This window comes from Rhinolophus sinicus, linkage group LG03 (genome assembly GCF_036562045.2).
Source record: "Rhinolophus sinicus isolate RSC01 linkage group LG03, ASM3656204v1, whole genome shotgun sequence".
NCBI lineage: Eukaryota > Metazoa > Chordata > Mammalia > Chiroptera > Rhinolophidae > Rhinolophus > Rhinolophus sinicus.
Genome location: NC_133753.1, coordinates 139,758,216 through 139,783,949, shown reverse-complemented (window position 1 = coordinate 139,783,949; position 25,734 = coordinate 139,758,216). Strand labels below are relative to the sequence as shown.

Sequence of the window (25,734 nt, the reverse complement as noted above, 5' to 3'; positions counted from 1 at the left end):
CATGAGTATATTTGAATAATGAACCTTTTGTTTTAGGACACCAAAGCTTTATATTTCATTGATAACCAGAGTCAGGACTTTTTTTTTTTTCAGTTTAAATTTTTTCTTTAAAGTACATGGCTATAATGAATGCTATATGTTTATCTTAGGCCTATGCTGTTTTCCACTGAATTCGTTACTAATTGCTATGGTAAGTTTCACTAATTTTAAGTCCTATTTTTATATCATTTATAGTATGTATTCTTGGTTAACACGTAAAGCTGTCAGCAAACAAATGTGGATTGTATGGCAATAGAAGATAGATGCTATTGAGAGTGATGACTCATGATTGTTCAATGGATTTTTCACCTTGCTTCTGTGGTACTTTCTATTGTCACAAATGCCTGTGATTGGTCACAGGCTATAGAGGCCGACTCCAAACTGTGCACTGGGTTCCGGACTGCAGTTCAGTGGGCGACACCTTGGAGCAGATGGGGAGACAAGTGGAGACATGGTTGCAGGAGGGGTGGGGAGGAGGACACTGAGGCTGCCGGCCCCTTCAGCTTCAGCCCGAGTCCATGCTGGAGGACATGTAAACCGTCCTTGCCCAGCCTTGGCTGGGGACGTTGCCCCCTTTTTCTCTGTTGGTGAATACTGAAGTCATGAATGTTCTCTCTCTTTTCCAGCATGGTTACTTTCTGTCAGCTTGCTTTTGTTTTGTTTGCACCTTGTATCAGAGGAACAGTACTTCCTGAGGTGAAATGCTATATAATGAGTCAAATCCTATTTCCTAGTTCAATTTTTTTGTAAACTTTAGCTTATGTCAGAATCGCCTGGAGGCTTGTTAAGATATGCATTGCTAGGCCTCATCCCTAGAGTTTTTGATTCAGTAGGTCAGGGATGGGACTGCATCAACTCATTTGTATGTCAAATGAGTTCTAGGGTGAAGATGACATACTCGTGTGGGAATCACATATGGGGTCTGAGAATGACCCCTGTAGTGCAAATCTCAATATCTGTCCTATGGTCAGTTACCTCTGTCCCAGGGGAGACAGTGAAATGTTCTACTGCGTTATTGAGCTAGGCCCCAATCAGCTCCCAATCACCCAAGTTCTTTCTTTTTTTGCTACAGGGCTCACCACTTTAATTTCTCTCTTTTAGATGCTTCTACAGTGTTATTAAAGATTTTTATTCTCTGCATGAGGCCTGATTGTGAAAAAGAGTAACTCTCCTTTTCTTTCTTGTGCCTGAAGACAAGCATCCAAATCCTTTACTCTTTGTGATTGAAAACTAATCATTCTGGAAAAAAGAATTTAACAAGATAAATACACTCCAGGAAATTCCAAAGTTTGCAAATTCTCCTGGCAGTGATCTCTGGTTCACCATAGTCCCAAACTCCCTTTAAAATGGTAGCTAGAAGCCTCAGTGTGGTTTTCTCTTGGCTTTTGTTCCCAAGGATGGAGCTCAACAAAGGTAAAATTACCTTCTGATCTAGCTATGTGGTCTCTTTCCTTCATAAGACCTTATCAGGGAAGAGTGAAAAGTATACATCTTTGAGAATACATCCATGTCTCTGTCTTACTTAAAAATTATTATCCATGTGTTATTTTGTCTCTGAAAGGTAATCAGCTATTTTGTTCTTTGAAATAGCATAATGAGTGATAAAGTATGACTTTAGAACCAGGCAGATTCTGATTAAATCTTAATTTTGAATCTTATTAGCTGTGTGATCTTGCATGTCAAGTAAACAGGGTGAGCCTCAGTTTCCTCACTTGTAAAGTGGGAATGCTAATACCTCATATAAGTATTTAAAAGAGACAACAGTTACCTCAGCATAAAACCTTAGAAATATTAATTTTCAATGGTTGGCAGCTATCATTATTAGTATAGTAATATTATTAACAAAACTGCTACTGTGTTTCCCTGAAAATAAGACCGGGTCTTATATTAAGTTTTGCTCCAAAAGATGTATTAGGGCTTATGTTCAGGGGATGTCCTCCCGAAATGTCATGCTAGGGTTTATTTTCTGGTTAGGTCTTATTTTTGGGGAAACACAATAAGTGCCTAAAATGTTAGGAATACTAAATGACTTTCTTCTAAACGGACCCCTGGTAAAATTACAGAATCTCAGATTTGGATGAGACCTCAGAGGAACCTTCTCTTTATCATTGCTTCAGATATTATTCCTTGAGCACTTACTAAATGCCAGTCACTGTGCACTCTCTAACCTATAGTCTTTGATACAGCACGCTTGATCCCCTGAATAAACACTTATAGAGGCAGACTACTCACTGCTCTAGACTGATCCCCATTCCACTTTCAGATTACTTTAGTGGTTAGATATTTGTTTCATAATTTAGTAAAATCTGTACCCCTATTAACTTCTACCCACTGAACCATTATATGTTAGTCTAGAAAGCAACACAAAGCTCATGTCAGTGTGCGACAGTTATTATGAAGTAACTTCCTTTAGGAAATTTGAAATAAAATTTATTATTTGAGAGCTAAATTTTAAGAACGGTACAAAAGAGGACATTTCAGATATGTACATAGCCACCTTAAACATGTGAATAGTTTCTGGTGTTCACAACTGAACTCTAACCAAGGGGTTGCAAACTCAGAAGCTCCAGAGAACTGGACAGTTTAAAACAGTTCAAGGCCTATAACAAGTACAATTTTTAAGCACCATCAATCAGGGCTGTTATTTTGCTGATTGTTAGAGCCAAGTCATATTGATAGTAGAAATATACTTCCTCAGATAAACTAGATTATATTGTCTATAGAAGAAAATTAATACTTGATGTTGTTATGTGTTGAATTGTATCCCCCAATAGGTATTCAAGTCCTTATCGCCAGTATCTGTGAATGTGACCTTACTTGGAAGTAGGGTCATTGGAGATGTGATCAAGTCAAGACGAGGTTATATTGGATTAGGTGGGCCCTAATCAAATGACTGGTATCCTTACAAGAAGAGGCAAAGTGAGACACAGACAGACACAGGAGAATGCCATGTGACTATGGAGGCAGAAATAGGCTCAATTCATTCACAAGCCAAGGAACTCCAAGTAATACAACTACTAGAACCTTGGAAGAGGCAAGGAAGGATCCTTCCCTAGAACTTTCAAAGAGATCATGGCTCGTCTGATACCTTAATTTCAGGCTTTTAGCCTCCAGATCTGTGAGAAAATAAATTTCTGTTGTTTTAAGCCATCCAAGTTTGCAGTAACTCTAAGAAACTAATACAGTTGGCATTGGGTTGGTGTGTTTGCCTTTAGATAATTAAGGAGGAAATGTGTTGTAGCTACTGTTTGTAGAAAGATTGATATGGAATCTTGGCACTTACTGTCTTCCTTGTGCTCATGGTATCAAAGACCATACCTCTCCTTTTGGGGAAGGCAGAAACTGAAGCAGAGAAAAATGAGCATTAATATCAGATTGAGACTCCAGGCATCAAAGTTCAGTACATACAAGAAAGGACAATGGCATGGGACTTATCTTGTCCCACTCTATATAGTAGCTCACAACATGGCAGCTTCCTTCTTATCAGCCAGCAAGAGGGAGATTCTCCTAGCAAGATGGACATTGCAATCTTAAGTAACACATCATATACATGTAATCATGAGCATCCCATTACCATTGCTATATTCTATTAGTTAGAAGCAAGTCCTGACCACATTCAAGGGATCGTTGGGTCATATGGTAAGTCCATTTTTAATTTTTTGAGGAACCTCCACACTGCCATCCATAGGATATAGTTTTTGTTTTAAAGTTTATTTTGTCTGGTATAAGTATTGCTATGGCAATTTTTGTTTCCATTTCATAAAATATCTTTCCCCATCCCTTTATTTTCAATCTATGTGTGCCTTTCAATGTGAAGTGAGTCTATTGTAGGCAGTATATGTAAGGATTTTGTTTTCTTATCCATTCAGCCATCCTACCTTTTGATTGAAGCATTTAATTCATTTACATTTAAGGTAAATGTTGATAGATATGTAGTTATTGTCATTTTACTATTCCTTTTCTTGATTTTCCCCCATCTTAAAGAAGTCCTTCTGAGATTCCTTGTAATCCTGGTTTGATTGTGATGAATGCCCTTAGATTTTTCTTGTCTGGGAAACTCTTTATCTGTTCTGAATGTTAGCTTCGCTGGGTAGAGTAATCTTGGTTGTAGGTCCTTTCTTTTCATCACTTTGAATATTTCGTGTCATTCCCTTCTGGCCTGCAAAGTTTCTGTTGAAAAATCAGCTGATAGTCTTATGGGAGCTCCCTCGAAGGTAACTGCTTTTCTCTTGCTGCTTTGAAAACTCATATGGCATCTGCCTGTGCCTGTATGCAGAGACGGGGAGGACTCAACAAAGAAACGAAGGCTTCTGCCAGCTCCTCCATCTGGGAGAAAGATGTTTCTTCAGTTCTCATCCTGAGGCTAGACAATCAGTTCCTCTCTGTATATCCCTGGTGCCTTTTGAGCTGCTGCCTCAGTGATGGAGCTCATAGCGAGGAGTCTGTCACAGTAAGTTAGTGTGTGGGCCCTTTAAGAGGAGCACCTGGGATTGCAGTCACCCTTTGTCTCATTTAGTCACAATCGCCACTGGTTTTCACAGCCAGAAGTCATGGGAACTTGTCTCCTTGGCACTGGAACCCTGGTGTGGGGCTGGCACCTCTCCTTCCTCTGGGGGTACCTCTGCAGCCTAGAAATCTCTCCTGGTATTTAATGGTCACATTCGGGTGTGGGACCAACCCATTCCGTGTCTCTGACCCTCCTAGCAGTCTCGAGGTGGCTGCTACTGTGTGTTCGTAGTTGTAGGGCTTTGGTTCAGCTAGAGTTCAGGCAGTTTCTCAATGATGGTTGTTCTGTAGTTTAGTTGTAGTTGATGTTGTCCTGAGAGGAGGTAATCACAGCATTTACCTACTCTGCCATATTCTGGAATCTTTTTTAATAAGGAAGTGTCTTGCCATCCACTCTGCACTCTTTCTCCCTTCCTGAAGTGACAATGTGAATATGATGCTAGAGAGTGGTGTTGACCCTGCGGATAAAGATTACTCTAGGAGGTGACAGAGGAACAGCATGAAAAGATTGCATCCCTCTATAACCCTAGAGCAGAGCCACTTTGCTAGTCCTGAAATGAAGAAAGACATCACCTTAAAAGCAAACTTTTATATAAAAGAAAGACATTACATAAAAAAAAAATATGCTTATGGTAAAAAACACTAGATTCTAATATTAATCTTCTTGGCATTTTTAAGGATTAACAAAATAATGACTTTAATAGGTAACTGTTCTAGTTAGCTATACTGAATAACAAATTATTCTACAACTTGGTGGCTTAAAACTACAGGAATGATTTTATTTTTTTCCCCTCATGATTCTGGGGGTTAATTGGGCTTAACTAGGTGGTGTTTACTTGGGGTCTCCATTCAGTGGTAGTCAGATAGTGTCTGGGGATAGTTCATCTGTAGAGTAACTCCCCCACTTGTGTGGACATTGATGCTGGCTCTTGACTGTGACATCAGCATAGACTATTGACCAGAACACCGTCATGTGGTTCTCAATGAGGTCTTTTCTCTTCCTCGTGATATAGTGACTTATTCCAAGAGGGAGTTTCCCAAGGGTCCCTGGTAGAAACTGTATTGCCTTTTATAACCAATCCTCTGAAGTCACATCTCTACTACCATAATCATAGACCTGCCCAGATTCAAGGAGAAGGGGACATGCACCCTCTAAGTGGGAGGCATGACCTCTCATGGTCACATTGCAAGAAGAGCACCTGGAATGGGAGGGCTTGTTGTGGTCATGTTGGAAAGTACTATCAGTCACAGTCCACCCTTTGGCCATAACAATTTAAATCCCTCCCTTGTACAAAGTATGCTTATCCCTTCTCTTTCCACTGAGTCTCATTATATTATATTATAGCATTGTCTCAAAGTCCAGGATCTTGTCATTGAAACTGGGCCCACATGCAGGTGATGTTTCTTGAATGTGGTTCCTTGGGTACATCTCCTTTACTTCCCTTTCTCTCCATTTGAAGACCTGTGAATTAAAGAGACAGACTATCATCCTCCCACACCCCAGCATACGACTGTGGGATAGTTCACTGAGGGTGAATAAGCGGAACAGAGTGGTGACCTATGGCATGTTTCCAGAGCCTGGATTAGGACTCAGTCCACCTGCCTGGCAGGTGTTTCTCATGACTCTTAGCTCCACTCTCTGGTCTCTTGGTTCTGCTCTCAGTTATCATTTTTTCCTCCAATAAGAAAACTTTAGTTTGCAATTGAGTAGCCTTATCAGCCTGCTTCCTGCCTATAAAATAGTAGGGATTCAAAGTCCTCTTCTTACCTAGTATTTGGCCTTTTTAGTTCAAGTTGTGTATTTTTGTGTATTTAAATGTATCATTTTAGAATCCTATTACTTCAAGCTAAGCCCTTCTCTGCCTTGGGCTCAGTGTGACTCTCAGTGGGCTCAGGGATGACATCCTTAAGATTCTTAAAGGCTCAGTTATTTAACTGAGAGGATCCACAAGGCATGCTCTGAAGATCTTTAAAAAGCTTTGGCCTGATTGAAGGGTTCTGTGAGGTATCACATTAGATCTTTCTAAAATCTTAACAAAGAATTTTACCGTTAACATGCCCTCAGTTTCAGTTTTAGACCCTGTTTTCCTGCCAGTGCACTGGATTTCATCTCGTCCCAAACGTTACCTTTAATTTTAGAATCATTTGCTGTCAAGAGAGACTGGGGATAAGAAACAGTTTTATTTTCAAACCCAACAAGTCTTAGCTCTCTATATTTATCAATGCATTCTTAAGTTTATCTCTTTCTTTTTGCATTTTACCATAGTCAGTGAGAAGAAGCCAGGTAGCAATGGCAATATTCTGTCTGAAAAGCTCCTTAGCTAAATCTTCAAGTTCATTGGTACTTTTCCCATTTTTCACATTAACATAGGTGACAGTGTTGCCAAACTTTGCACCTCTACATAATAGGTGCACCCTTTCTTCCTCCTTCCACTGACATTTCCCTTACCTTGCTTGAGCCCTCGCTGACAGTTCCTTGAAGCCCTCTAGCCTTCCATTAATACTTTCATGGAGGTTCATTAGGTTTTCACGAATAGTCTCCTCATTGTTTTCCCCCTTTTTGTTCACAACCTGGTCCCATGGACAATGCTACATGTCTTAGGCTTTTGTTACAGGTGCCAGAATCTTTCTTAATTATCTAAGGGTATGAAAAAAATCACTCCAAGGCATAATAGCTTAAAACAACAACAATCTGTTTATTATTACTTCTTATGGTTCCAGGGTAGACTGGGCTCAGTTAGGCAGTTCTCATTTGAGATCAGTCTTGTGGTGGCAGTCAGATGATGGCTGGGGCTAGAACCTCAGCTCAGGCTATTTTTGTGGCCACATTGGAAAGTATAATCTGACACAGTATCTTAAATAACAATCTGTCCGGATAGTTTAAATTTAAGTCCTATACAGAAACACTCAATGCTTAATTACAGCAGAGAAAAAGAAAAATTACTGAAAGTATATAGTGTAAATTATAGTATAGAATGTAAGGAAAACCAAACTCAGAAAATGTGAATCAAAACTTAGTAGGAGGTACTAGCAAGGTTGCACTGGATGAAGGATGAAAGAGGAGAAGGACACAATCATCAGAGGAGATAATCTACCTTGGCTTTTACCTTGAAGTATGGAGGTGATGGGAGAATGTGCCTACTTTGGGGAAAGCTTAATAACTTCATGATTTCCTGCATTTAAATTTTGATTTTGCTTCTCCTTTCATTGTAATAACCACCCCATTATCTCCCCCTGTTAAAACTTACTCATCTTTAAAGAGTCAACTCAAATGACAATGTTCCATAATGCTTTGCTAGGTTTGCCAATTAGAATCGATTTCTCTCTCCTTTAATAGTGCACTGTTCTCTTCTTTTGTGAAACTTATTGCACAGTGTTTAGCATTAAAGTATGTGTTAACCTACCTTATCAACCTAACCAGGTAAAGGTACTTGAGGGCAAAGGCCTTGGCTTAGTTTTCTTTACATTCCTAAAGTGTCTCAAAGCTCAGACATATTTGTTGAATGAACAAGATTGGTGCCAAGTAAGAAATTCCACAAATAGCTTAGTGGTACGTTCTACATGAATATTTCATTTTCGTTGCTTGAAAAACTCATACAGATCATTCTCTTGCCTTAATGTGTTATTAATTAAAAGCTTTCATATCAGACATTTGTAGAAGCTGTTTTTAAATTTAAAAACTACTTTAGTTTGAGATTATTGATTGATATTACCTCAGAATATTGAATATGATGAAACAGCAGAATCTCTCCAAATAGTTAGTTTTCCTGATCTATAATTTTAACCAATGACCTAAAGTGATTTTTGTTTTCACTATTAGGTATGAGGTATGATCAAATATATGGTGAATGTTTAAATTAAAAAAATATATATATTACAGTAAAGACACATTGCCATTAATCCCCCTCAAAATATTCCCCCTTTCTTTGAACACACTTTTCCCATCATTCTTGCCACTTTCTGAAGCAGTTCTGGAAGTCCTCTTTCATGCGTGCCTTTAATTGTGCTGTTGTGGCTGCCTTGATGTCCTGAATCAATTCAAAACATTTACCTTTCATGATCATTTTCACTTTGGGGAATAGCCAGGAATCACACGGTGCTGGATCTGGTGAATACAGTGGATGAGGACACACCCTAATATTTTTATTTGACAGAAACTGCTGTACCAGAAGTGATGTGTGACACAGAGCCTTTTCCATTTTGATCAGAAAATACCCTGAATGCTGCTGCTTAGTGCCGTCAAACCTCACATCGAAAGGCAGGGATCTTCAACACCTGAAATGGCGTGTCGAACCTTAGTAACAGTGTGTGACAAGTTTCAACTTGTTCGGTGCAGTCAGTTGGGTGTGAGCTACAGTTGAGAGAAGGGGTGTTTTCAAGTGTGCTGTAAATCATCCTCCATCATAACGCTCCATGTCACACATTGCTTCTGGTACGGCAATTTCTGTCAAATAAAAGCATTATGGTGTGTCCTCATCCACCTTATTCACTGGATCTGGCACCATGTAACTTCTGGCTCTTACCCCAAGTCAAAATGATTCAGGATATTGAGGCAGCCACAACAGCACAACTAAAGACACGAAAGAGGACTTCCAGCACTGCTTCAGAAAGTAGTAAGAATGATGGGATAAGTGTGTTCAAAGCAAGGGGGAGTGTTTTGAGGGTGATTAATGGCAATGTGTCTTTCATTGTAGTAATTTTTAAATTTTAATTTAAACATTCACTATATTGTTTGACCACACCTCATAAGTGCTTTCAGTAGATTACAAATAGCTTTGCTGTTATATCAAATACATTGTTTTTCTTTAGTTAAATGTGAATGTGTAATTTTTAGATTTATTAAATTATTATGGTTGAGAACTTCTATTTTTACTTTCATGCTGCTATTTTAATGCTCAGTCAAGACAGAAAAATGAACATGTGCAAAATCATATTTCAACCAAATAAAAGTATATTTACAATAGAAGGTTATAAATTTGAAAATAAAATGTATTTAAGAGTATGGTAGCCAGCCTTTAAGATGACCCTCAAAGATCTTCACTTCCAATACTCATGACCTTGTAGTACCCTCCTGTATTGTACCAACTTTGGTTTGTGTGTCTAATAGAATATGGCGGAAGTGACAGCATGTGACTTCCAAGGGTTGGTCCTAAAGGACAGTGCTTCTTTTGCGTTGCTCTCTTGGATTAGTCACTATTGGGGAATTCAGCTGTCATGTCATGAAGACATTTAAATAGCTTTCTAGACAGTTCCACTTTAAAAGGACTGATAGCTCTAGTCAAAGAGTCAGTGACAACTTGCCCATCATGAGTGAACCATCTTGGAAGTGGGTCCTTCAGCCACAGTTAAACCTTAAGATGACTGCAGCTGTGGCACCTAAATTGTGACTTCATGAAAGATCCTGAGCCATAACTGCCCAGCCAAGCCACTCCTAATTTTCTGACCCACAGAAACCTCAAAATTATTGTTGTTTTAAGCCATTAAAATTGGGAGTAATTTGTTACACAGCAATAGATAACTAGTAAAAGGAGATGGTTGTTAAACTTGCAATATGCAAATAAATATAAGGCAAATAACTAAGATGAGATTGAGGACACTGTAAAGATTTCTTTAATTAGATAACCATAAAGCTCAAAGCTCATAGTGCAGATGTTTTTCCAATAAGTAGTGTAGTTGTCAATAACTAAATAGAAAATGTGTTGGACATAGATTTGGCAAAGAAATCATTGTTTTTTTACTGTATGATGACTTGAAGATGGGTACCATACAGTACATATGTTCAACTGTGACAGCTAAAGTTATTTTTCTATTACAGACTCTTGCAACAGGTTCTACCAATATGCATTAAATATATAGCTCTATCAATAAAAAAGATGTGTCGACTTATAACTAAAAATGTTTCAGCAAAAATATTGTTTTATTATTTTTGAAAGTTCAGCATCATAGCTAATGATGCATGGGTTTTATGACATTGCTGGATACCTCTCCATATGGGAAGCTGAGCCTGCACAGGCGTGGTAATACATGCATCACCACATATTCACTAATGAAGTAAGGTAAAGAAATAGAAAAGCTTTTCATTCCCTGAACATGCAGCTGGTGTTTGATGCCAGATGTAGAACTATTGATGTTCTTGCCAAGTTCTCAGGATCATGTCATGATTTATTTAAACTCAGACAATCAAGAATATGTTGATTTGTCTAAAAATAGTCAAGTTTGAGACTGAATAGTAGGTGAATAGATCTTTTAAAATAAACCACTGGCTGTGTATTAAATATGAAATTGTTATTTACGTCTTTCCTTATTTCTCTGTAGGTTATTGTGGTTTTCCTCTGAAGAAAGAGTTAATGATTCTACATTCGAATCCCTCAACTCCTACAGAATTACTTTATAATGAGGTACATAAATTCACTAGAGCTGTAATTGGAGGAAAAAAAATCTATGTTCTTTTGAAACAAATGTTACAGATGCCTATCCAAAATGGATAGTAAATGGCATGTCTTCTTTTAATAGTCTCAAGCATTTCCTTTGATACTTTGTAATTTATGATATTAGAATTGATTGTCAGAGAGACCAAGATGTAAGGTTTCTTCCAGGGGGTTATCACCATCATCTGCAATATTAGGACATGAAGCATTACAAGGCTTGGAGATTCCCCCCCCCCCCCCACAGGAACCTTTTTATCTATCAGTAGAAACTACAGGGGACATTCTGGGTGACTTTTCACCATCAGGGTAATTTTGATCTAGAACTATTGGAAAAGGGAACTAACTTTTATTGAGCTTCTGCTATGTATCAGGCATTCTAGTATCATATTTGAATCTTAAAATAACATGTGTTTTAGTAGCACAATATCCCCTTCTCACCAGAGATCTGTAGTGGATTTTTTTTTTCAAATTGTGGCAAAATCTACATAATATAAAATTTACTGGGGCAGCCAGTTGGCTCAGTTGGTTAGAGTGCAGTGCTCATAACACCAACATTGCCGGTTCGATTCCCATATGGGCCAGTGAGCTGCGCCCTCCACAACTAGATTGAAAAAACAACTGCTTGACTTGGAGCTGATGGGTCCTGGAAAAATACACTGTCCCCCAATATTCCCAATAAAAAAAAAAAAAAAAAGAATTACCACTTTAACTAGTTTTAAGGGGTACAGTTCAGTGGCATTCCATACATTCACATTGTTGTGCAACCATCACCATTATCCATCTCTAGAACTCCACAGCAGGCATTTAAATCATGCAACACTTTTCATAAATCAAGCAGCAAGCCCTTCATCTGTTAAGTAAAAAATCACCCAGGGAAAGAAGAATGATAAAACTATATATTTTATGTCTTTTTTTTAACCTAATAGCCACTCAATAAATATTTTGGTACCTACTAGAAAAAAGATACCATACTAGGCAGTTTAGAGGACATACAGACCAATGAGATGAAAACCCCACTCTCTTGTGGTCTGGCATTCTGCATTCTGGTCTTGATTCCTTTAGGGAACACATTCATTTAACAAGTCTAGAATATCTTCTCCATTCCAGGAGCCAGGTAGTTGACATGTAGTGGAGTGTAGTTGCAGCAAGCTTTCTTGCAACTACATTGAAATCATTACCAGTATGGCCCTCTTTTCCTCTTCAGCTTGTGAGAAGAGAGTTGGAAGAACAATCCCAAAACCTATGCAGAAATAGTAAGAGCAGCCTTTTATTCAATGTTTATTTATACAATGTACTTTATAAATATGTATAATCTTGTTGAATTCTTGCAACAACCCTAAAAAGCAGGTACATATATCATTTTTATTTTATAAATAGTGAATTTTAAGCACACATAGGTTAAATAAGGCCTATGTCTGGTCACACAGTGATAGGACTGGGGTTTAAGCCCAGATCATCTTATTATAGAAGCTGCATATTTAACCCTATCCCACCCTGCTTCTATTACGCGTGGACATGCCACTTTCATGGAGCTCCTTCCAACTTAATCATTCAAAATAAATACTCTTCAAAGGAGGAGTGAGTGGAGGAAGGGGCAAACAGAGGCCAGGAGTGTTACTCCATGTGGAAGGGTTTCCTACCACAAAGCAATACTACAGTTATAAAACGTCATTGGTGAAAGTCAGTAAAAGGTAAATTTTCCTCCAGGAAAGTTTCAATGAAAAAACTATTATAGAATTATATACTTGAAACCCATGTAATTTTATTAACCATTGTCACCCCAATAAATTTAATTAAAAAAAAAACCTTCCTGTAGGAAATTTCCAGTTTAAAAAATATACAAATTGATGATAACCATGATGTGGGTGACATCCTGGACCTGTGCAGTGCATAACTGGCAGGACCACATGTGGCGACTCTGCCTCCTAATACTCTGTTAGTGGGCTGAATTGTGCCCCTCCATCCCCCCAAATTCATGACTTCATTAGAGTGCTTTGCTTAAAAGATTTATTTTTATTTGATGATATACAAACCTCAGCTCTGGACCATTTTCTATCATTAGAAATCCCATGACTTTTCTTAATGCACTAGATTCAATATGCCAGCCAAAGTCTAATAATTATATGTTTCCTTTGTAGAATTCCCATAGAGTGTGGGTTGGAAGATAATTCTTTTCTTTCCCCTGTTGGTCATTATGGCCATTTATTGAAACAACCAATATGCAGTGCAGCTGGAAAATATCAACTTGGGCTACAGCCATAGTTATGTTTTTTGGCTCAACAGCCCCACAAGTTAGTGAAACAATTACTTGATTTAGGACAGTTTGAACTCAAGGGTAGACTGGCTTGATGGTTAAAATGATTAAAAATAAAAAAGAGGAAACTGTGAAATTCCTATACAGCTCCTTTACCTGTTATTTTTTTCCAACTCCTATTTATTCATGTGCCAATGCTAAGACTTTTACATATATTATTTATTTTAATTATTACCCAACCTTGTAATGTTGGTAAAATTTTTGGCCCATTGTTTTAGATGAAATAACTAACTGGCTGAGTGAGCTTAAGCAACTTGCTACAGTGACCCAGGTATCACTAGAATCCACACTTTTCCTTCTTTTGTACTGGTTAAAAAATACTGCATTTATTATAGATAATGTATACAATAAAGTATCAAGAACAACCTAAGAACAATAATAATTCCCAAAGCCAGAAATAACCATGGTGAACATTTTGGTGAATGTCTTTCTAATGTTTATTTTCCATGATTATATGTCTTATAAAATGTTAGTATATTACATATATAGTATTTTGTAACCTTCTTAAAATATTTTATTGAGTAGATTTTTACAGCATCACATTTAATAATTATATACTATTCTGATTCATGGACATCTTATAATATATTTAACCAGTCTTTACTTTTGGACATTTAGTGTATAGTTACCTTGCTATTAAAAATAATGTGACTACAATGTAATTGTAACAGCTATATACGATGTCAGAGGGGTAACAGATTGGGGAGGGGGTTATAACTTTGTGAGGGGTGAAATATCTATTACATTATTTTGTACACCTGAAGCTAACAAAAACAAAACAAAACAAAACAAAAATAATGTGACTAAATCTTTATACAGTTTTTTTACATGAATGATTATTTATTATGACTATATTTCTAAAATGACTATATTAAAGGTAAAATATTTTTTTCATATTAGTTGTAATAAAGTATAAATTGTTAAAATTTATAATTTGACATAATTCACATTGTCTTTAAATTTTATAGAAAAAATAGTTTTCTCTGATTGCATTGATTTCTAAGGAAATATTCCACTTTCCTCTATGTTTATGTAATTTCCTTGTATGGACAGTTTCTTCCCTAAGACTAGTGAGGAGGTCAAACAAGAACTAGTCTGAGGTCAAATCCAAATTAGAGAGGAAGCAATGGGAAAAGAAAGCAGCAGAGAGATGTAACAAAGTACTGAAGAAAAAAACAAATTTAACTTGGTGTTTAATTAGATATGATGAGGGTGGGTGAGGAATGAGGCGCGATGACTCATGTTTGGAGCCTGACAGAACAAGTGTACCCTTAGCAAACAAGGAAGTCAGCAGAAACTGGTTCTAGGGGAAGTTTAATTTTAGAAATTTTAAGTTTGAGGTGCTGCCAGGGCATCCAAATTTAACCCCTTTATTGAATCTTTCATTGCTGAGGATAACTAGCAAGTCCATTCCATTATCAGGGAGCCCTGCTGTCAACCAATTGCCTATCTAACTTTCCCCTGTGAGATTCAAGACACTGGAAAATCTGCAAGAAAAGTAAATGTTTCCTGTTGTTACTGATTACTTCTAACCCTAAAATGTCGGTGGGTCACTAATGGCAACTCATAATGATTCTTTTTCCTAGATCAGGAAATCTGTGGATCAGAAGATCCCATTTTACCAGCCAATACAATTATACAGTTATGTAAGTGGAACTGGAATGCTGGGAGAGGACAGGGTTAGAGAGAGGTGGATTGATTAATTTGGGAGGTATTTGCATGGGAGTAAGTGGAAAAGCAGTAAAGCAGTAGATTTTCTGTGTTTATGCTTTAGCAAGTTCTGTTTTACATTTCTCATTGTGTTGGTGGCTGGCAGTGTCTTCTAAGATAGATCATAGTGTACTAGGGCACAGTGAGTCATTCTGTGCTGTTTTCTTCCTTAGTTCTACTCTGCTTTTATTGCTAATCAACTTCCTCTTATCTCTAACCATTTTGCCAGTGTTTCTGTCTAAACATTTCTCCTGTCTCCACTAAGGTCAGAGAAAAGAGAAATAGGCTGAAATCACCATCAAATCAACAAGGGTTTGTGGAGTAACTTGTCTGTGCTTAGCATCATTCTAGGTATTTCTATCATATCACATGAGTCATTAAAGTTAGACGAAAAAGCTTTACCATTATAGCACAATTGATAAAAGTTAGAATGAGTTATTGAGAAAGGTCATACATTCTGAACATGGAAGAAATGGTTAGGTTGGATGCTACCTGGTAATTGATAATGGAACATAAGATCTTACATGTTCTTGATATAATATGAATATATTTTCAATTTTGTTTCTTGCTGACATATGGGTCAAGGATTGTTTTCTACTTCTTTCTAAATATATGTAAGCAGAACCCTTGTCATTTCGGTCGTGTCTTTTTTTATATCTGACTACTTTCATATCTGCCATATACTCCATATTGGCTTGTATATTGAACAAATGAAAGAACAAATTCCATTCTTTCCCTTAAATCTTTTTTTTTTTTGGTTATTGTGGAAATAAAGTATGTACTATAATCACTTCTGAATCATGTTCTTTAAGTGAGAATTGTAAATAATTTTCTTCCTATATACAGCAGATATTATGCAAATGACATAACCTTTTTTATTTACATTAAATAGAGATAAAGAGAAAATAGTGTCTTAATTCAACGTGAAGTATTTTTGTTTTGCATAACTAAGAAATTTCCAATTTAGGGAATAGTGGTAGGTCAAGGTTCAGGCAGGAGGTCAGTGAAGAACTAATGTATTTTCTCTTTTTCTGAAAGTTTCTATGAATAGACCAGAAGCCACCTCTCCAGGATGTTTGGGTGCACGTGAGGCTAATTTGAGGCAAACCTGCTTTATTAAGTACCACAGTCTTACCTCTCTCCAGCTGGAGCCCAGCCCCTGAGTGCAGAGTTCTTACCTGCTTCCTCTCTAGCACTGTCCTCCTCAGAAGCTCCTACCCTAACATCTGCCCCTGCTGTTTCCCTTGGTAGCTCTGATGGAAGTAGCAGAAAGACCTGGTATGTGCGGGACATGGAGGGTATATTTTGGGGCAGTATTTTTCCTGTTTATCATCTCTGTCCCAGCTACTCTCTTTGGGTGCAGCTTTACTCTTAATTATAGCAAAAGCTAAACAAGGTGAACTTCAGTTTAGGAACTTTTCAGTTCCTAATTTTTGAGTTAGAGAAGAGTTGATCAAATGATTTTCTTGCTTATTGGTACTTTTTATCCTGCTTTTTGGTACACATCTATTTAGTTAATTGATTAATTATCTAATCACTACTGGCAGGATAATGGACAAGTAATGATCTCAAAGCTTATTTTCCAATCTAAAAGTGGGCACAGCCACACTTCAATTCCAGGTTTATTCTGAGGACTAAACAAACAAGATCATGCAAAATGTCAAGAACACATATTTGATAAAAGAATCAATTCAGTTCAACTTGCCACCAGTATTGTGATGTGGTAAATCCACTGGTAATTCTGAATTTCAGAGTTTTGGGAATGGCTCAAATAATTTTATATTAACCTACTATGATAGTAACCATTTTTTTTTACAGCATATGGTGGTTAGACATTTATTTAACTTACAAAGTGATCCAATAAGTTTAGTACCCCTCATGTCACCAAACCTAGTTATTATAATATTATTGACTATATTCCCTATGCTGCACTTTATATCCCCGTGACTATTTTGTAACTGCCAATGTGTGCTTCTTAATCTCTTCACCTTTTTCACCTAGCCTCCCAACCCCCCACTCCTATGTGGCAACCATAAATTTGTTCTCTGTATCTATGAGTGGTTTTGTTTATTCATTTATTTTGTTTTTTAGATTCCACATATAAGTAAAATCTTATGGCATTTGCCTTTCTCTGTCAGACTTATTTCACTTAGCATAATATCCTCTAGGTCCATCTATATGGTCACACATGGTAAGATTCATTTTTTTTTATGGCTGAGTAATAGTCCATTCCATATATGTACCACATCTTCTTTATACAGCCATCTATACTTAGTTTGCTTCCATATCTTGGCTATCCTAAATAATGCTGCATGAACATAGGGATGCATATATCTTTTTGAATTAGTGTTTTGGATTTCTTTGGATAAATTCCCAGAAGTGGAATTGCTGGGTCATAAGGTAGTTCTATTTTTAATTTTTTGAGGAACCTCCATACTGTTTTCCATAGTGGCTGCACCAGTTTGTAATCCCACCAATAGTGAATGAGGGTTCCCTTTTCTCCACACTTGTTGCTTGTTGATTTTTTAATAGTAGCCAATCTGACAGGTGTGAGGTGATATCTCACTGTGATTTTCATTTGCATTTCTCTGATGAGCATCTTTTCATAGGTCTATCGGCTGTCTGTATGTCCTCTTTGGAGAAATGTGTATTCAGGTCCTCTTCTCATTTTTTTTTTTTTAAATTAATGTTTATTGGGGTGACATTTGTTAGTAAAGTTACATAGACTTCAGGTGTACAATTCTGTAGTACATCAACTATATATCACATTGTATGTTTACCACCCAGAGTCAGTTCTCTTTCCATCATCATATATTTGATCCCCTTCACCCTCATCTACCACCTCCTCCGCCCTTACCCTCTGGTAGCCACTAAACTATTGTTTGTGTCTATGAGTTTTTGTTTCTTCATTTGTTTGTCTTGTTCTTTTATTGTTTTCAGTTTTATATACCACATATCAGTGAACTCATATAGTTCTCTACTTTTTCCATCTGACTTATTTCGCTTAACATTATAATCTCAAGATCCATCCATGTTGTCTCTGCTCATTTTTTAATTGGATTGTTTGTCTTTTTGGTGTTGTGTGAGTTCCTTATATTATTATGGATATTAACTCCTTCTCAGATGTATCACTGGCAAATACCTTTTCCCATTTAGTAGGCTATTTTTTCATTTTGTCAATGGCTTCCTTTGCTGAATAGCAACCACTTTCTGAGTGCTTACTATGTGTGAAGCTCTGTGTGAAGCACTTAATATTAACCTGTTTAATTTTCACTATAGCATCAGGAGGCAATTTCCATTGTCTCTATTTTATGAAGCTTGGCTAAAAGTAACTGGCCTAGTGGCAGCCTGTTGAAGTATGTTTGACACCAAGGTCTGTACTCCTGACTACTGTACTGCCTCCCTGTGAACATCTAAATTCTGGTGTCATATTTTGAAAGTACAATATGCAAGCTTGAGCACTTACTTTTCTATGTGATTTTGAGCATGACTGCGAGATGGCAAATGTTGCAATTGGAGTGGAAAAAGATTATGGACTTGGAACTCTATGATGGAGTATACCATGGATGGGGGCGTCTGGGGACAGTTCTTCCTTTCTAAAACATTGGCTAAAAACCTGGGCTCTGGCATCATATTTCCTGTTTGTATCCACTGCTCTGCCACTTAGTAGCTTTGTGATCTAGGGCAAGCTCAATTTCCTCATCTATAATATGGGGATAACATTATGCCATTTTATGAGTTAATGCATGTAGATCCCTTAAAATAGTGGTCGACACTTGGTAAGCGCTATTAAATATTATTAGTATTTCTGTGTCTGTCATGTTATATCTCTCTTCTGGGTGTCTCTGGTTGCACTCTTGCTACGGGATGCATAGATTTACTTAAAGATGTGATGCCTAGCTCCAGGATCATAATCTGCTTTTGTAGTTTTTAATAAAGGGAAAAGTTGACTGTTACTCTTAAATTTCTTCTGTCTTCAGAAATCATTATTGTTTAATAATTCATAGGATTAATAGTCTTTTAAGTGTTTAATTCTGACTTGAAATTTATGAAATTGAAACCTGTTAAAACCTCAATGTTAACAAAAGCCAAACGTATTGAGTGATCCAATTGGCCTTATCTTTAGTCATAATTTCAGATTTGAAGTAAAAGGGAATTTAAAATATGTGGCTATATAGAATCTTTTTTATTTTTGTGCATGTGTTGTGAGTGAGGTAGATGGTTAGAGTCTTAGCCTTTTTTTTGCCAAGCTTAAGGAATAGTTAATAAAGTTATGTAAAGTGCATCAAACTTCTCAAGAGAGAGGTGTTATATTAATACCTGCCTCACAGTGATGTTCTCAGACTTAATGATAGAAAGTTTGTAAATTGCCTTGGTACTTACTCCCAGTAACATCCTGATGGATTATCATTTTGCTTTATTGCAAGGAGCTCTAAGTTACACAGAATGCAAGTTAAGGGTGAAATAATATCCCAGTCTTTATTTTGCAATTGGAAGTATGTAAAATAAAGAAAAAACATTTTGTTCCAAATTTGACTGGTAGAGTTAATCATTTATATATTTTATCTCTATATTACTTTGGGGAAAGGGGGGAATTATAATGCACAGTTTAATTGAGCACCCATCATTAAAGTATATAATGGCAGAAATAATGATTGTGTTAGAGACCTTTAAGAACACTAGTATTCAAATATTTAAAAATTGCATTTCAGTTTTAAAAGAGTCAAATCTTTTTTTATGTGATTACTATTAAGATTGGCATTTTTGAGACATATCTTAAATCAATATCTGTAATACTGATAAACATCAGTAGGGAGAATAGTATTGTAAACACATATTCTTGCTGTAGGGTACATTTTAAATGTCTAAACACTAATCAATATAGAGAAATTAAGTATTGACTAAAATAGGTTTATAATAAGTAATTATTGGTTTGCTCTTTTAGAAATTAGACATTTTCACTTTGGGAATAAAGAGTAAATTTACTGTCATGAAATTAAAGTGTTTTTGACCTTTTTGTACAACTTTCCTCTCTCTATGAAATGATTAGGTTTAAATATGATTGCACAGCTGTATTATGTTGCAAGCATCAATTTTTAATTATTATAAGGTCAATGTTAGAACAAATGTGATTAGTACAGCACCTCAGTGCACTTATTTACTTTCCACTCAAACACGCTGTGTTTACCAAAACCAAAGTGAACCTCTCTCTGCTGATATGACTAATTAGATTTATGTCAGATCATTTTTTTACCCTTCAGTATTCATCCTATGTATGTTATTTTGTTGATTCCTTCAGTTTTTTAAAATATAAATTGCTTTATTTATCTTTTCCCTTCATAGCAGGATAATTATTTTCCTACATTAGTGTGTATGTGTCTCTGTGTGTATAATCATACATATTAGTAACTTTACAGTTCTCCTGCCTTTGTATAACATGATGTCTTAGTCAGCTTGGGCTGCTATAACAGAATACCATAGATGGGGTGTCTTAAGCAACAAACATTTATTTCTCACAGTTTTGGAGGTTGGGAAGTCCAATATCAAGGCAGATTCAGTGTCTGGTGAGAGCCCTCTTTCTGGGTTGCAAATGGCCATTTTCTGGTTATGTCACAAAATGGCCTTTCCTCAATGCCTTTTTCTACGGCATTAATTCTGTCATAAGGGCACCACCCTCATAACCTCATCTAAACCTAATTACCTCCCAAGGCCCCACCTCCAAATATCAGGACTAATTTATATGAAGCCCATCTGAAGAGAAAAGGAGTTTCCCAAGAGTAACCTGCTTCTAAGTGGTTTTGTGAGCCACGTGTTTGCCTACTCTAGCTCCCCTGCTGCCTCTGCTCTCACTACCTACACACCAAAATATTTATGAATAATGCACTATAACCATGGCTGGAGAAATTCTTTTTCTTTTAAGCAGGACGTTGTGAAAGCAAGCTTGAAATCAGTTATACATTAAAGTTTTAGAAAGACTGTGAATATATGATTTAATAGAACATAAAAGTCACGGAATTATTGCTGATTAATGTTAAAATCATGCTTCATTCCTCTCAGCTGTGGAACTTGGTGAAAAGTTTTTTGAACCAAGAAATGTCACCGTTTTTAGAGATCGCACATTTGATATTTAATATTTATTAATTTTTCAGCTTGAGATTAACATTAGAAAGTAATTAAAAAACAGAGTAAAGGGAGAGAAGGTGATGGTGGGATGTCAAAGTAGTCAGACAAGACCTCCAGAAGCTCATGACGTGTGAACAGAGGCCTGGATGAACTGGGGAATATTTGGTGGAAGAACATTCTAGGTAGAGTGAAGATCCCACTTACTCATCTCCCAAGGCCCACTCTAAAACATTTCTCCTCATACCGGGCACTCCTCATACACCCAAATACCTTCCACTTTTCCAGGCTCAGGGAAGTTATCCTCTTGCCCCAGATAGAGCTGTTTCCCATCCATCCACCCTATCCATCCATCCATCTCTCCAGATTCAATGGCTTCTCTAAGCAGAAGCATTTCTAAGTGGAACCTTGTTAATTTTACCTTTCAGCAAGAGATTGCCCAGACCTCCAGGAGGCCAACGTTTGTTTGCTCTCTGGTAGGGGCAAGACACATTATCTCTCATTCTTTTGGGTCTTCAAAGGAGCAAGAAGAAAACAGAAGTGATTATTGTTATAGATTATCTTGCCACATTATGCACAATTAGATGTTTTGAAGTCTGTTTGACTATAGCGTCTACTAAAGCCGTGGAACCAATCTTAAAAAAGGCCTGAAGTAGTTTTTCTACAGTGAGTATCTTTAGGGTAGAAGGTTTTGCATGGTCAACTTATATGACTTTCTTTAGTTGTAGTTTATGGAGAGTCCTGGCACAAGTGACAAAATGCACAGTAGTGTCAAGCCACTTAGTTTTTCTGGGCCTCAGTCTATCATCTACCCCTATCTGAGATGACTATAGTGAAGATTAAATAAGCTAATAAGTTTGAAGGTGATTTGTAGATTTTATATAAGATGGTATTAGATAAGTATAACCATGTGGAATTAGAAACAAATTTAATCTTGAATCCTGGTTCTGTTGCTTACTAGTTGTGGTTAAGTTTCTTTTCTGAAATTGACATCCTCATTTATAAGTTGAAAATTCAAAAAATGTTTCGGTAGTTTACATAACTAGACACTATGCTAGGTGTTAGGAAATAATAATACTGGTAATAATATTTATGACCTCAAAAGTCTGTCTTGAGGAAAAAAATAACTTACCTACAGCATCCAGTGCATAGTTTAGTGCATAGAGAGTAGAAGTAACTATTATTAACATGTTATATGAGCAATTATATTTTTAGTTCAGACATTTTTTGAACTCTAGACTTGTATATCCAGCTTTCTACTTGTTATCCCTGCTTGGATATATTATAGATGTTTCAAATATAACATGTCCAAAAAACCCAAAATCTCAGTAGTTTTTTTGTTTTTGTTTTTTTGGTGTTATTTTTTGTTTGTTTTTTTTTTGCCATCATCCTTACCTCAGTAAGTAGCAAAATCATATTTTAATTTCTTAGGCCTGAAATCTCTTAATCATCTTTTACCCCGTTTCATCTTACACGCTGCATCCAATTTAGCTGACATACTCACCAAGATTTTGTAAATAAAGAAACAGAGGCTTAGAGAGCTTAAGTTATGTGTACAGGATCCCACAGCTAGTAAAATCAGTGGGGACATCAGGATTCCAGCTCAAGCTCTGCTGATTTCAAGTCCAGTACTCTTTCTATTTTATTATTATGCTCTTTATTATACTATTTTGAGGTATCAGGGCATGAGTAAAGATTCTTCTTTATCATTTTGGGTAACTAGTGGTTGTTGATTTAACACTCAGGTAATAATTATCACCTCTAACAAATACCAAAGGACATAAATGCAGCCAGAAAAATTTAAAGTACCAGTCAAAGAAAACTGTTTATTTCTGAAAATCCAATTTCAATAGGAGGTGAAAGGAAATTTACATTATTGAATAGAACACTGATGGAAAGCAAATTTTGTATAAGCTTACACTATGAGGTACTATCATAAAAACCGTATGGCATCTTCAAGAATCTATTAAAAGCCACAACATAAGCAATAGAGGGAATTGGAAGTCTCTTCAAATATCTACTCTGTGTAGTCATGTCATGTCCAGGAAATCTCCTGGACAGTAGGAATAGCAATTATTTTTTCCAAGCAAAATAAACATTCTTCTCTGTTGCCAAACTTTAGTAAGAAACATAGCAGGCAAAAGGTGAGCTGAAGAGAAAAAAGCAAGAGAGAATTTGTCTATGCTGATGTAAAGAACGTGAAGTATAATAATTATTAAAGTAAAACAGCAATAATTAGACTGGCATTCAATGTTGAAAGCAGCAACCTTCTCTGTGATTTCTCAAACACATTTTAAAATGAAAATATAGGCACCTGAGAAAGTGATTTGATTAAAACTCTTCACTTTCGCATGGGTAATTACCACAATAATTTTTTATTGCAGTCTCTTTGAATATTAGTTACCTATTTAATTTTATGATGCCTGACACCAACACACCTAATTCCTAGAAGTTGATATGGTAATACACTTATCATTAGTGTTCACTGATGTATGAATTAAACATTGGTGTAAAAGATGCTTCTCATAGTCACGGAAATGTTAATTAAATTGGTTTGTATAAAAAACACTTCTTTTTAATTTAAACATTTAGAATAAATACAATACATATTAGGAGATTCTGGGTCATGCATTTTGGGGTAGGTTCCCTCTTAGAATGATCAGATAGGTGTCTGTTTTTCTAATTATTTTAACACATACCTTGCATGTAGTAAGGTAATATTCAAAGATTGTTTACAGAAAGATAACTCATAAGGCCAAAGGATGATGAACCTGCCAAAAAAAGCTCGTACAGTTTTTAACTCTTTTAAAGCTATGGTATAAAGAGAGATGGCCATGCTGCTGTTCGTCCTCTTGGTGGGAACATATATGGTCTGCTGTCTTCATCTGTGTGGGCTGCGGCTTTGGTGAAGGAGGAGGAAAAGCAGCATTAGGAGAAGATTTGAAACCAAGATAATGAAGCCAGTTCTGAAAGTTATGGAAATGTTTAGTCCAGAGACATGGACATAGATGGATGTATTAGCCATCTTTATTTTTTTTCTCTGAAACATTGGTGAGTTGGTGTCCTTGCTGTACTGATTAGTAAATATTTTGAATTTCACCACTGCCTCTGTCTACTACATAATATTTTCCTCAAGTGTGTCAAAAGCCATTATAATGAGCCAGATTTTTTAAAACAAAGGATATAGTTTCCATAAAAAGCAGTAGGGATTATGAGTAATATATGAGGTGTGACAATTAAGTTCGCAAACTTGCCACTGTGCACTTACATCGGCAGCACTGTATAAACAGTGTGGTAAGGTTTCATAACCTTGGTTTATCAGTGTCTCACAGCTGTGTTCATGCTGACATGTGGTGGTGTCTTGCTGAGTGGCGTTCATTATTGTTCTGTGTTTTTTTGTGCCATCGTGAGCATGTCTGAGCTTGAATTAGAGCAATGAACAAACATTAAATTTCTTGTTAAACTTGTCAAGAGTGGAAGTGAAATCAAGGACATGTAAGTCCAAGTTTATGTGGATAATGCCATGAAGAAAATGGCAGTGTACAAATGGATTAAACATTTTTCTGAGGGGAGAGAACGTGTCACTGATGAAGAGAGGTCAGGGCAGCCAGTAAGGAGTAGAACTGACAAAAACATTGCAAACATTCGTCAAATTGTGCATCAGAATCATTGGCTGACTGTGGGAAACATAGCAGACCAAGTAAACATCAGTAGAGAAACAATTAAGAAAATCTTAACTTGGAATCTTGGCGTGAGAAAGGTGTGTGCAAATATGGTCCCGAAGGAGCTCACCAATGAACGAAAGCAAAGGAGAGTCGAAGTTTGCCAAGACCTTTTGGAGAGGGAAGCTGATGTTTTGGGCCGTGTTATTACTGGTGATGAAACATGGGTGTACCAATACGACCGTGAAACAAAGCATCAGAGTGCACAATGGAAATCAGCCAATTCTCCACGACTTCTGTCACTTCAAATTAAGAGACAAAACGATGTTGTCAACTTTTTTGATATCAGAGGGATTATTATGAATTTGTACCAACTGGACAAAGAATTAACCAAGTTTATTATTTGAAAGTGCTGAAAAGGTTACATGAAAAAGTTGAAAACAACCTAAACGTTTTGCCAACAATTCATGGCTCTTGCATCATGACAATGTACCAGCTCACACAGCACTGTCTTTGAGGGAGTTTTTAGCCAATAAACAAATAACTGTATGGGAACACCGTCCCTTCTCACCTGATCTAGCCTCCAATGACTTCTTTCTTTACCTGAAGATAAAGGTAATATTGAAAGGAAGGCATTTTGATGACATTCAGGAAATCAAGGGTCATATAATGGCAGCTCTGACGGCCATTCCAGAAAAAGAGTTCCAAAACTGCTTTGAAGAGTGGACTAGGCGCTGGCATTGGTACATAGCTTCCCAAGGGGAGTCCTTTGAAGATGACCATAGGGATATTCAGCAATGAGGTATGTAGCACTTTTTCTGGGGCGAGTTCACAAATGTAATTGTCAGACCTCATATATAATACATAGTTCTGTATATATGTCCAGAAAAGTATCTTGAAAATATATATTCTAGAAAAATATATTTTGCATATATATTCCAAAAAATATGTGTAA

General features: G+C 36.6%; 1 long non-coding RNA gene across 12 annotated transcripts in view; it reads left to right on the top strand.

Annotated features, from left to right (window-relative positions):
• The window catches only part of LOC109448664 (uncharacterized), a 93,039-nt gene that overhangs the window by 54,259 nt on the left and 13,046 nt on the right, over positions 1–25,734 (top strand). For 5 of the 12 annotated variants that reach the window (XR_012495009.1, XR_012495006.1, XR_012495008.1 and 2 more), the window contains 3 exons: positions 150–190; positions 10,861–10,943; positions 14,874–15,671. The exons of 1 other annotated variant lie outside the window; for it this stretch is intronic. This is a non-coding gene — a long non-coding RNA (uncharacterized LOC109448664). 6 more of the 12 variants (XR_012495021.1, XR_012495015.1, XR_012495016.1 and 3 more) reach the window with 5 other exon arrangements.